Below are 12918 nucleotides of genomic sequence, written 5' to 3'. Positions count from 1 at the left end.
GTACTCAGAAATTTATAAGACATTGAGGAAAGAAACTGAAGAAGATACAAATAAGGGGAAGCATATACCATGTTCATGGCTTACAAGAATTAACAGCATTAAAATTTCCATACTCCTTAAAACAATCTATAGATTCAACACAATTCCTATCAAGATTCCAATGGTGCACTTCTTCTATCTTTTTATTCCAAGATGTTTGTTGTTTCAGGTCTAGATATATGTCTTCAGTCCATTTTGAATTTTTCCTTTTTTTACTAACTAAAACTTTTTTCCTTTTAATTTATGTAAATATACATACATGTAAATATCATCAAAAACACTAACTCAAAATCACTTGGCAAAAAATGTTACTCATTTAATTTATTTTTATAATACCAAATATAAAAGCAGAAAAAATATTACACCTGTTTTCTTATTATAAAAACAATAATTTTGAATTTCTATATTTGTCAGTAGTTGGCTTTGTTAGCCATACAAGTTATCGCCTTGTTTCCGTTTCCCAATGAATATGGGCAAATACAAAGTTTGTGCATTTGTATTAATATTCATCCCAGAAAACATTTCTTTACCAAGAGGATTTTATTTACTCAGATGTTTTGTATACTGTACTAATTAAAATATTTTATAATAAAATTAAAGACATGAGATTTTCTTAAATCATTGGACTATAAAATAAACATAAAATAGGTTTATGAATGGAACTTGTTAGATTTGTATTTGTACTGTGTTTTATAAAAAAACATTTTCTTCCTTTTGGTGAAAATATAAATTATCTCAATGTTAGTATGAAAATTTTTTATACATACTCAGACTCTGAAAGTTTAATGTTAATCTTTTGATGTTTAATGTTAATCCTATGATCATAGTTATTAATCATCAACCAAATCAAATTAATTGTCATATAAAACTTTTTTCATCTTTTCTGTAGGGCATTTATATGTTTCTAAATTTTTTCATTTTCCAAAATGTCACTTAATTCATCTCTCTGCTGCTTCTTTTAGGTTGAGTGTTATTAATAAAATCATTTGCTCTAGCTGGATATTTATCTTAAATTAGAAAGAGATGTTTTCTATGTCAAATGGTGGCAAAATCAACATATTACTGTATACCTTATTGGCACATATTTTCTTTATTCAGCTCCTATGCATAAAACCAAAGTCATCGAGTATTCCTGTCCAGAAATTATGACACTGAGAACATAGAGAGGTATTAGCAGTGGTGAAACTTGACTCGGTTTTGAGACCTACTGCTACTTCAGTGATAGTCAAAACACTCATTATAGACTTCAAAGTTAAGTTATAAACTTTAATTTTAGCAAGAAATTAATAAAAAAGTTTTAATTGAAAGCAAGGAATAGATATATGAATAAGTAAAATTTTCAGACTATACCCACAAAATAGTTCCTGGGGCTTAATGTGAAGTATTGATTTGAAGAGGCTGTAATCACGCTTATTTAATTTGACTATTTAATTTTTATTTCTAATCACAAATCCATGAATTCTTTAGAAATTTAGCTGTAAAATTGCTAGGATTATGAATATGCTTCAAAGATTCTGGTAGTATCAAATGTTTTAAAGAAAGAAGGGCATTGCATTTTTGAATTTTTGATTTTTAAAATAAATATCATAAATGCCTATTTATGAAAAGACATGAGAAAGTAGCTTTATTCAGGAGGAGAAAGCTTATTCTTAAAAACTTTATTTATTTTAGTTTCACAAATTTAATGGAGGCCCACTGGGGTATATGTTGGAGATGCCCTCAACTTGGCTTTGAGGGTTCCTGGTGTCCATGCCTCAGGCTGGAGAGGTGCTAGCATCCTAACTTTGGGCTGTGGAGTTGTCACCTCAGTGCAGGCTGGGTTCCAGGACAACAGCTGAGACAGGACAAGTTCTTGTAGCCTACAATGAGACAATGATTGGTTGGTCAGGATCACTCTCTTCTGTGCCAAGCTTTGCCTGTCAGCACGCAGCAGTGGGTCTTGCTGGTACAAATGGCACCAGTTGAGGAGTGTTGGTGGAGTTCTGGGCCTGTTGGGAAAGTTTCCTCAAGACCGTTTTTGTGACTGTGTGTGTGCAGTGATGCAGTGCAGGAGGATATCCGCTGAGATAGCAGGGCTCTTTGGACTACTGGCCGAGGCTCCTGTTGGCTTCTCTTTGGGCGACCCCCGCCTGGATGTGTGCTTAGCCCCTTGCTCAGGTGTTGATGATCCAAGTAGCCAGGAGTCTGAGAGCTCCAGGGCCACAGGTTGTGGTCATTATGATTGAGTGGTTGTTTGTGGCAATACTACCCCGATCTGGTCTTCCCTGTCACCAGCAAGTCCAGTTCGTCTGCATCCTCCAGTGCCTCTCTTTCTCTCTCTCTCAGCCAGAATCTTCAAATGAGGTAAAAATATCAGGAATACTCAGTGAATTTTTTAAAATGATGACTATGTCATTCTGTAGATTCAGTTATACCCTTTTTCACTTATGTGAACAAAGGTAATACACACTTTGCCATCCTCTAATTATTCAAGTGTGTTGAAAGGGAAGATAGTTCCAGAGACAGATAAAACAAGGTCCATGAAGGAATGAATCATATGCCTTGAGTAGCTAAATCGGTTGAGTTTACTGTGTTTATACTAGGCATATTATTATTTTTCCCAGCATCCTAAACTTATATTGTTAGTAAAGTTATACAGATCATAGAATTTTTTTCATCTAAATTTTGAAAACACTGTGTAGTACTTTTTGAGCATGCTGAAGAACAAGAATTGTTGATAATGATAATGGTAACAAAGAATATAAAATTATGATCTGCAGACTTTACACATTGTCATTATTCATTATTTTTTATGACAGAATTTAATATAATTTTAATCAGTTGAATTTCTTTGAAAATGACAATCATGAGGTTGGTTTGATCAGAGAGAAAAAATAAGGGTTTGACCAGAAAGTTAAAAACAATAGATACACAGTGATCTTATAAATGATCTGTTTTACCTAAAATGAGATCCAATTTATATAAGAAAACTAAATGATTATAACATTTTTTATTGAATGGTTAAGTTATAAATAATTAGTCATAAACAAGTCTCTTTAATATTATTGGTTGATTCATATTTGATTAAATAACTAAATGTTAAAATGTATTAAACAGTCAAATTTGTTCATAAATGCTAATGAATTTTTGAACTGCATCTAGAAAATAATATTTATTATTTTTCTAGCTATGTTTTTTCACAACACATGTTTCAAATCTAAAAAAAGAGTAATTGGTAAGTTCATGGTAATAGAATTATTTTTATTATGTTTAAAAATAATAATTTTTGTGGTAAAAATGGCTCAATGATTTTATAAAAAGAATATATAAAGAAGAGGAAATGGAAGTGTTTAACTCATGTTTAAAATAAAAACATTAAAAGGACTGTTCATTATGTCTCTAAAATTTGAATAAGAGAATACAACTTTCCAAACAGTAGCTTTAAAATTACCTATGCCTTACTCCAAAGGGCATTTGAACTGTTGAAATAATATAGTTGCCTGTTTACTCATTTTTATTCCCAAATGATCAGTAGGGGAAAGTATAAACAAACACCTATAGTCAATGGAAAAAGTGGTCAAACTCCTGTGTGTAAAACTCACAATATTGTGGAGGCCCCTTATAACTTGGTCCACAGGAAATTTTCAACTCTCACAGTTGTGCACACTGCGCCTTTGCCTTCAGTTACAGTCCAGGCCTTTCTCCTCCAGCTTTGCTTCTCTTGGTGATTTCAGCTCAGGAGTCTCTCTCTGCTCCAGGAAGCATGACTCTGCATTTGCCTGTCTGTCTCTCAAACCTGGGGACAGCAGTTTGCCCCATTTCCTTGACCTTTCTTGTGGATCCTAAGTTTTATTTCTGTTTTATTACATTACAGCGACCTCTAAAATTAGTTAATTGTGTTCTTCTCTATAAACTATAAATTCTCTAGTCTGAAGAAAATAGTCCCTTGCATTATTGGGTCTTATCTAGCCACAAAAAATAGTTTTCTGTATTTTCATGATTAATGATAATAATAAACAAATACTGTTAGCTTGTCAAAAAATTCTTCAAACATTTATTTTGTTTTATCTCTAGATTAAATAAGGTGATTATTTTTTACATACCCTATCTCAGTCATACAGCAAAGTAATGACATTTTTGGTTAACATCTTATTCTTTGAAACATCTTACCAGTCCTACTTTTTTTTCTTTCTTTTTGTCAGAGCAACAATAGAGGAGATAAACCAATTAACAAAATACACGTAAAAAATATAGCTTGAATTTAATTTTCTATACTTCTCTAAGAAAATGTGAATACTCTCATCTCATGTGTAAAATAAAAATAAACATATTAATTATACCTGTTTGAAGTTTAGAAACATGATGTATCAAATAAATGTTAAATATAGTTACTATTACTCATCTTCTTAATAATCAAACATTGCTTATGTGTTATTTTTATGTTTTTTTCAGTTTTATAAAGAAGTATGAGAGTCAAAGCTTTATAACATTTTTAAAGAAAGTAATGTGTCCTGAATGGTTATAGCTTCACTTAACCATATCTACAACTAGGTATTTATTTAATAGCATATTGTTTTTAATATAATTTAGTTACAAAAACTATTTTATTACTAAAATATAACAAGAGCTTAAGATAACTTAGTGAATTTTAAGTACTGACTAGGAACTATCCCTCTCTGTGTCTCTCTGTTTCTCTCTCTCTCTCTTTTAAACATGTCCAAGGTATCTATTTGCTTTTTACTTATTAGAACCACCTAAGTAACTATTAAAGCCTTTGCACCAGTCTCCTTCCAAATAGATAGTCATAGTGATATTATTGCCAGGAAAGGGAATTCAAATTCCATTATCTCCCATTACCTTACTAGGCATTTTACTTCTGCTAGCTTTAATTAAGTTAAAATCTGTTTCACTTGCATTACTGATTAAAACTAATTGAATTTGTTTAATTCTATCTAGAAAGTCTTCTATTGCTTAAACAGGTTTACTTTGAAATGGAATTGTTTTGGAGGTGAATTCTCTAGAAAATAAGGAATACATTTTATTTTACTTTATTCAAAATTATCAGTACATTTTGTAGATGTATTTTAGCTGGGAACATTTCTCAGATTCAAATCCTAGAGAATACTTTTTGCATGTTTAGGCAGTGAGGATTGTTTGATATTGATAAAACTTAATATTTGCTATTTAATTTAAAAAATTGGCAAAATGAAAAAAAGCACCAGGTTTTAATTATTTCCATTCAGAGCCTAAAGATTGGTTTCATTTCTTTTAAATTCATGTATTATTTAAGAATATACTATTGTGACTTAGAACCAATTATTACCAAATGTTTAAGAATCTTAGACTGTAGAATATTATATATAATTTATCATAAATGTTTTTGTAACTAAACTGCTTGTGAAACAAGAAAGAAATAAAAGAAACTATCATTTTCCTTATTCTAAGTTATAAAAAATAAGATCCCCAAACTAACAAATGCTCTTACAAATTTACAATTGATGCTGTTTTACAAATTTTCCAGCTCATGTAGCTCAATGATTGTACTGTAACCAAATCTCATGGAGGTATTTTAATATTCTGTATCTGCTGAGAAGATGGCAAGAAAATAATCTTCAAAGTAGAGTAGGGCTTGGATAAAACACAACCTCTAAACTCAGTAGTCCATAGTGAGCTGCAGTCAGCAGTTAGTCACTCATGGACTTTCTTGTCTTTAGTTCTGCCCAATGGCCGATTTGCCTCTGGCAGACAATGTGATTTAAGAATAGTCAGGGAAAAAGAAGGAGATTGATTCAAATCTTTGTAAAATAACCCTAATTTATTTTTTCTTTCATAGTGTTGGAAGTATGAATTTTTAAAGGTATAGTGATATTTTGGCAGTTTGAGATTTAAACACTCGTTTTTTAAAGTCAGTATTTATGCCCCCAAATGACCATTGCTTATTAACTACTGAGAAATGAATGTGAATCTTCTGCAGACTTGTTAGTTAGCTTTATGTGGCTAATTATATAGTTTGCATAATGCAATGCAGTGTTGTTGAATTGTATCCATTTCTGCATTCAAGTTTATCTTGATCCAAGCTACACTGTTTGGTTAGTTTAAATATATTTTCCCAAAGAAAGAGTCCTTAATAATGTGTGTCATCAATATGAAAATATGTTATAGACATATTAAAGAATAGATCTCAAACCTGGTAGAGTGTGGCATGGTATGATTATGCCTGTCCTGCACTCTACAGGGGAACAAGAAAAATTGGCTTATAAAAATGTTTTAGAAAATATTGTGTAGCAATACATTTAGGTATGGATGTTTGTAAAAATATATTTTTATCTCTGGGGAATGTAAAGGATTTCCTCTAATACTTGGTCAATAAAAAGGGGCAGATTAAATGTATTGGTGATTTGGTACATTGCTCTCACTTTTCATCTTCAAAGAATGTTTAACATATATGTGGAATACATCTTAGTATATATTCTTTAAATTATAGGGACTACCAATTATATTTTAAGACTTATAATAGTGGTATTATCAGGAAAAAGGTAATGTTACAATTATGAAATGTCATAAAAGGAGAAATAAAGCAGTTACAGTGATTTTCTAGTTGTTATTGTTTTTCAATGAGGGAAATTCAGTGCACTGAAAGGAGAAAAAACTTTTGGTGGGAGGTGGTTAAGAAAAATAATGATAGATGAGAAGAACATGGCCTGTAACACTTTCATCAGGTGGCAAAAGCTTGAACTTCAAAGCTGTCATTGAGAAAGCACTTTGAAAGGTATTTCTTATTTCAAAAAGTATTACTTCTTACATAATTATTTAAAATGATATTTTTACATGCTATGATTGTGAACAGTAAAAACTAAAATATCACATATATAAGCTATTATTTAAACACATAAAATTATATGAATTAGTATAACCAGTAAATAAAATCATTTTCTTTTAAAATGTTTATCATTCAATTTTCTGAATATTTTAAAATATATATTTGTGAGCTTTAAAGAAAATACTAAACACAAAGAAAATTAAAATTGGATAATTAAAAGATAATTTTCAGCAAGTCAACAATGTAAATAAATCTTTGTAAACAAATCTTCAAATGTTACTTCCTATGTTAAACCTATGTTCTCTGATTTGCCATTTTGTATTCCAAACTGCAGTTCAATTAGAAATATTTATTTTCTAGTGATACAAACATTATAGATATAAGTACATCTCCAAAATCAATTTAAGAAATATTATTAAATTGATTTTGGTGACAGCTTTGGCGAGAGTGGGAACCGTGCAGCTTTGTGGCTCCCTTTGCCCCCAGTTTAGGAAGCTGGAAAGCAAGATGTAGCAGTGATGCAGAGCTCTCTGAGCAGTTTGGAAGAATGCAGAAGAGACAGGCAGAAGGAAAGGGGTGAAGGGACTCTCTCTGGTGGGCCAAAAGAAGGTGCCCAGTGAGTTTGGATCAAGAACTGGAGATCCTGGATACACAGCTGATGATGCTGGGAATGGAGGGAGGCCCAAAAACCCAGCATGGATTACTGGGAAGAACTGATGGCTACCTGAGCCACGGACTTCTATTTCTTTTCCTGAGATATGGTACCCCGGACTGGGCAAAGCGGGTAAGGAAGGATTGTGTGTGTTTGTGGGTGTTTTAAGGGACTTATTAATGAAGACATTCATTCATTCCTCTTAAGTCTGTATAACTTTTGATTAATAATTCCTTTCCTTTTCAAAAAATATTATTAATGGGTAAACAGTGAAAAATGTAGACTCTATTTGTCTGTAGAACTTCATTTTCTTCATTTCTTAGGAAATTCTCAAGATACATATGCATCTTAAGATGCATATGTATCTCGCATGTAGTGCTCTGGTGTTCACATTATGTTTCTCAGAGCCATCACAGCCAGATAATTCCCTGTGTGTCAGTGAATGACGGTAATCCTGTGTTGAATTTCAATATTTCCAGTTCTCAGAAATTCAGTGGAGAGTATAGATCTATCCTAGATGTACTTTCCTTCAAGCAATGCCACACACTACAGTTATTCAAACACCTCAGAGACCAGTGGTTCAGCAGTGTATGACTCAAACTGGCATTATGCCTGTAGCAGCATTAACTTTTGATTTTTGCTGATGTTTGTCTTTTATTTTCAATATTGCACATGAATTTGAGAATTCAGACTGTCTTAAAATAGTAATACCCAAATGTTAATGAAATCTATGACTCCACTGCAACCTGCCCCTTCTTAAGCACATAAATTACCTCTAAGAATTGTGATCACCAGATCACCACTTAATAATTCATACATGTTTTGAAGAGATGGTGAAAATAAAAGTAAGGAGGAAAAAACACCTTTAAAATATTTGCAGTGAGTAAAGGTGCTGCTATGTGGCATTGAGCCTGTGGCTTTTGTTTATATCTTCTTGCTGACTGAAGTTCACTTCTAACACTCCTGAAGATTTTGCTCTGAATCCAAATGTGAACCAGAATATTGAGAGCATTCATAATGGATCATTGATAATCTCAGTAATGATAGAATGAGGAAGTATTAGCATCCCTGTGATAACTATTTACTTTTTTAGCCATGTTAAACTAGAGATAACCAATGATTCCACATACCTGGAACTGTAAGCAGAGAGTTATAGCAATAGATATGTTTGAATGTACAGGAGAAATGAAATACAGGAACATCACTCACTTGAACTCAGCTTGATAAAAATTCTGACCCATCAAAATGATTGTCTTAATACCCATTTACTAAAACATTAACAATTTTATCATACTATTATCCCTCAGTCTTTCACTTGAAGGTCATTTACTTTTAAAGATAAGTATAATTAGCTTAGTAATTTGGTTTCCAATCACATAAACATGATTACTCCAGAGAATAGCCAGGGAAAAGAAGTCCTGAGATAAAACAGATTGCACAGTGAGGAAGTGATCACTGACAACAAAATGGTGGGGGGTGGGGCACAAATGGCAACAATCTGAGGCATTTTTAGCCCAAGGTGAACTGGCCCTGCTCCACACAGTGGACCTCAAGACTGCAACTGCAGGAATTCTAACACAGTTACATAATTGCTTCTCAGAATAACAACCTCGAATATTCTAGAAACTTTACAGCTTTTCCTGAAAAAAAAATTAAAGGAATGTGTAGCTTTCTTTATATATACATATATGTATATAATTCATAAAGTAGAAATAGGCTTTTTGTTAATATTTCCTTAATTTGAGCTTAAACATTATAGTGCAGAGCTGAATAATGAACATTACATTAAAAAAAAGAACTATTCAAAAGGAAAGGGGAGAGTCAGTCTAAATTTCTCTTAAAATTTACTTTCAAAATATGACAACTTTGGAAAAGAACTTTTCCATTTTGTACATACATGATAATCTGAAAACAGCTCCCACATGTTTTATAATTAACATTTCTACTTTTATTAACTTGCCCTAGTACATAACCAGTAAAGGAGTCAGGATTCATCATCACATTTGATTCCGAGTGTCAAGTCCTTAAATAATAATAATAATGATAAGCATTGCATTACATTTTTAGTTACTCAAGGCAGGAAATGTGTGTTTTAAAATCTGTATGCTCAGTGCCTATGATTTCAGCTGCACACTGTGTGTGAATATGTGCTTATCCAATGACTGGTCAATGTTGATGCACCTCTCAGCTTGCAAGCCTCAAACTTTGTTTAATGGACTATTCCTAACATGAACCTTCCTAGAAAATAATGCAGTACCGCAATCCTACTTATTTATAAGCCCACAGGATTAAAACAGGGCAAATATTTTCCCTTAAGTCACTGCTAGTTTTATTGGTCTTTCGTTTTAGACTGTGAATGAGGGCCTTCAAAGTGATGGTACTGCTTTGGCCCTTAGGACCAAAAAAAGATCTCTGAGGAGTTTACATTCTAGTGTGAACAAGGAGATAGATAATAAAAAATAAATGTAATATAGAAAAAAGTTACATATATATATTAGAAAATAAGTGCTCTAGGAATAAAAAGTAACTGGGTAAGGAAGATAAGGCATACTGAGGATTGGAGTAGAGAAGGAAGGGGGTGATGTTAAATAAGATGTACCACATGAACATTTAGTCTGGATCAGTAATTGCACTGGAAACGTCAGTTCTTATCAAAATGAAAGATTTTTTTTTAATTTTGCTTTTTTAAGTTCTTTTGGTAGTTCCATTTTACTTTATATTTGAATATTTAACTCACTGTATTATACTGATGCAAGTATAATAACATCTGGAAAATCTAAACTAGAAAATAATTACTATGAATTCAGATTATGGTACACATATAAATATAAAAATCCTACGTAACAGTTACATAGTGGTGTCTCAGATTTGAACTTTTAAATAAACTCAGTTTAGAAGTTAGCACATTGGATAAGGGAAAAACGGAAATATGAGTGCTATTTATTTTTTCACTGTTGAATTTCTACTTACCTAATAGAAAAAAAGCAATATTTTTGCTTCCATCTACAAAAGAAAGATAAGCATTTTTTTTACATCCTGCAAGGCTAAGTAATTAAGGAAGAGGTTAATATTTTGATTTACAAGGGGATATAAAAATATCACATTTATTTATTAAAGAAGACATTTTTGTTCTAGAAAAATAGAAGTCAATTTAATGAAAAAAATTTGGATTAAATGATGCCCTTTTGTTCACTCCCTCAAAGGACTGTAACTGAACGAGCTCCTTATTGGATTACAGTTTAGAAGCTACTAAGAACAAATTTGTAATGAGCACATAATGATTTTATAAATATAGATACAATCTAAATGTTTGAGGTGCTTGAAAACATAATTCTTTTAAATAATTTAAATCTTATCTGACAAATATATTTACCTTATTTAGTTAAACCATGGGAAACCTTTTTAGCTAACTAAAGAAACTTCAATTAGATGATCTGCAACATCTGAGTTAGCGAAACCTAGATGATGCTGTCTTTGTGTTTTATTGTCATAGTCATTATTTTAAACTTGTCAATTTTTTCTCTTTTTTTAATATACTTTTCTTTGAATATGAGTTCAATATCTATCCCCCCACCATGTAAGGGAACTCATGTTAGGATTTCAGTTCATATAATCTGTACCTCTTCACAATCCCAATGTCTTGATTATTATGAACTCTTGATAAAAATCTGTAAAGAGCATTTGCATAAGTAAATTTTATACTTAGAATACCTATAGTTCTCAAAAATAAATATAGGTTAGAATAGCATTAAATTTGGGACCCTCTGATTTCAAGGGTCGTCTCCATCAATTACTCAGGATTTGTACCTCACTGAGCTTCATTTTTCTTGACCTAGAAAAGAGCAAAATAATACCTCACAATGGCATACTGAGCATTAAATAGACAATGTACCTGAAATTGCTTTGTAAATTTCTAAATATAAGACAGCATGGAACTATTATTTTCCCAACCAGGGAGCAAAGTTGTGTTTTTTTTCTTTGTTCCTATTGAATAACATTTTGTTTTGAATAAAATTTACACATACACACACACACAGTTTTTTAACAATTCATGCATGACATCTTGCTACATATGGAATATATATGGCAAACTAGCAGTTAAATTTTAAAGATTAAAGGGGGAAATGGAAAAAAAATAAAAGGTTACCACGGAGAGCAGTTGATTCATTCTGTCAAAATACCAGATGTCTCTTACTCTTTGCTTCTGGATATTATTAAAACTTGCTTCAAGACTTCTCTCTATCTCTCATTTTCTTTCCCTTTCCTTATCCCAATCAGCATGCTGACTGCATTGCTCAATTACTGGACAAATGTAACTTCCTGTACTCCTCTGCTCAGCCACTTTTATAGCCTCACTAACAGATGCTATCATAAGACACTCAATGGAAAATCATGAACTAAGTATATTTTTTGCCCCTCATGCTTTTCTATTTTTTTTGAGATAAGACATCTGCTTTAACGATGTAAAAGCTTCAGGTTTCTTTATAACATCAATCTTTCATTTATCTTCATAATACATAGATATTTAAAACCTAAGAAGTTTAATTTACATAAAGCTATATGTTGGTATGATATTACTAAATTTGATCAACATAGCTTTGATATAATTTTCTAGTAATCTTTTGTATTTTGATCATATAAATGTAAACAATAATGTAATGCTTACCCTATTTTCCCATTGTAATTCCATCACAAAACATAGTTTCTTTAATATGTATTATAGAATTGTCCTGAAAACACTAAATAAATATTACATTTATGAAAATTTCAGATATAACATTATATGGGAAACTGAAAAAACTAGTGCTATTTATATTCACATAATAAAGTTATTAGAGCTAGTCTATCAAAATAAAATGCCAAGATGAGCTAAAAATATAAGGATATAGAACTTAAATATACATAACAGATTATTAAAGTAAAGGGAAATATTAATTCAGAATTTACGATATTTCATAACCCATTAATACTGTGGGTCATGAAAACAATAATACATTATCTGAAAGAAATGAACTAAGAGTTTTAAGGATTGTATATAGAAATAAGAAAAAATACCAATTGTTTCTCTATTTTTATTACTACAACCAACCATACAATAACTCCAACAAAATAAGAAACTGCAATATATTTTCTCAGAAATAATAAACAGCAATTGTACTTGTATTATCCACTCTAACTACAATAGAACTTTGGTTTAACTCCTGCCTCTTTTTTTACTTCCTTGTCTTCATCAATTCTTCATTCTTCTGAAATTCTCAATTCTAGAGGGTCCTTACTCCCTACAGCTGACCCAGAGCTATAGTGCTTCCTAGACATTTGGTTTTAAACACAGAGATGATTCAAAATGTGTATTTTTAGAGAAGACTTCTGTCCTAACAAATGGACACCAACATTTCAATAAATCTGTAACTGAAATCCAAATTCTCTT

The sequence above is a fragment of the Phyllostomus discolor genome, chromosome 11, assembly GCF_004126475.2.
Source record: "Phyllostomus discolor isolate MPI-MPIP mPhyDis1 chromosome 11, mPhyDis1.pri.v3, whole genome shotgun sequence".
In the NCBI taxonomy this organism is placed as follows: Eukaryota; Metazoa; Chordata; class Mammalia; order Chiroptera; family Phyllostomidae; genus Phyllostomus; species Phyllostomus discolor.
Note: the sequence above shows the minus strand (reverse complement) of the source record.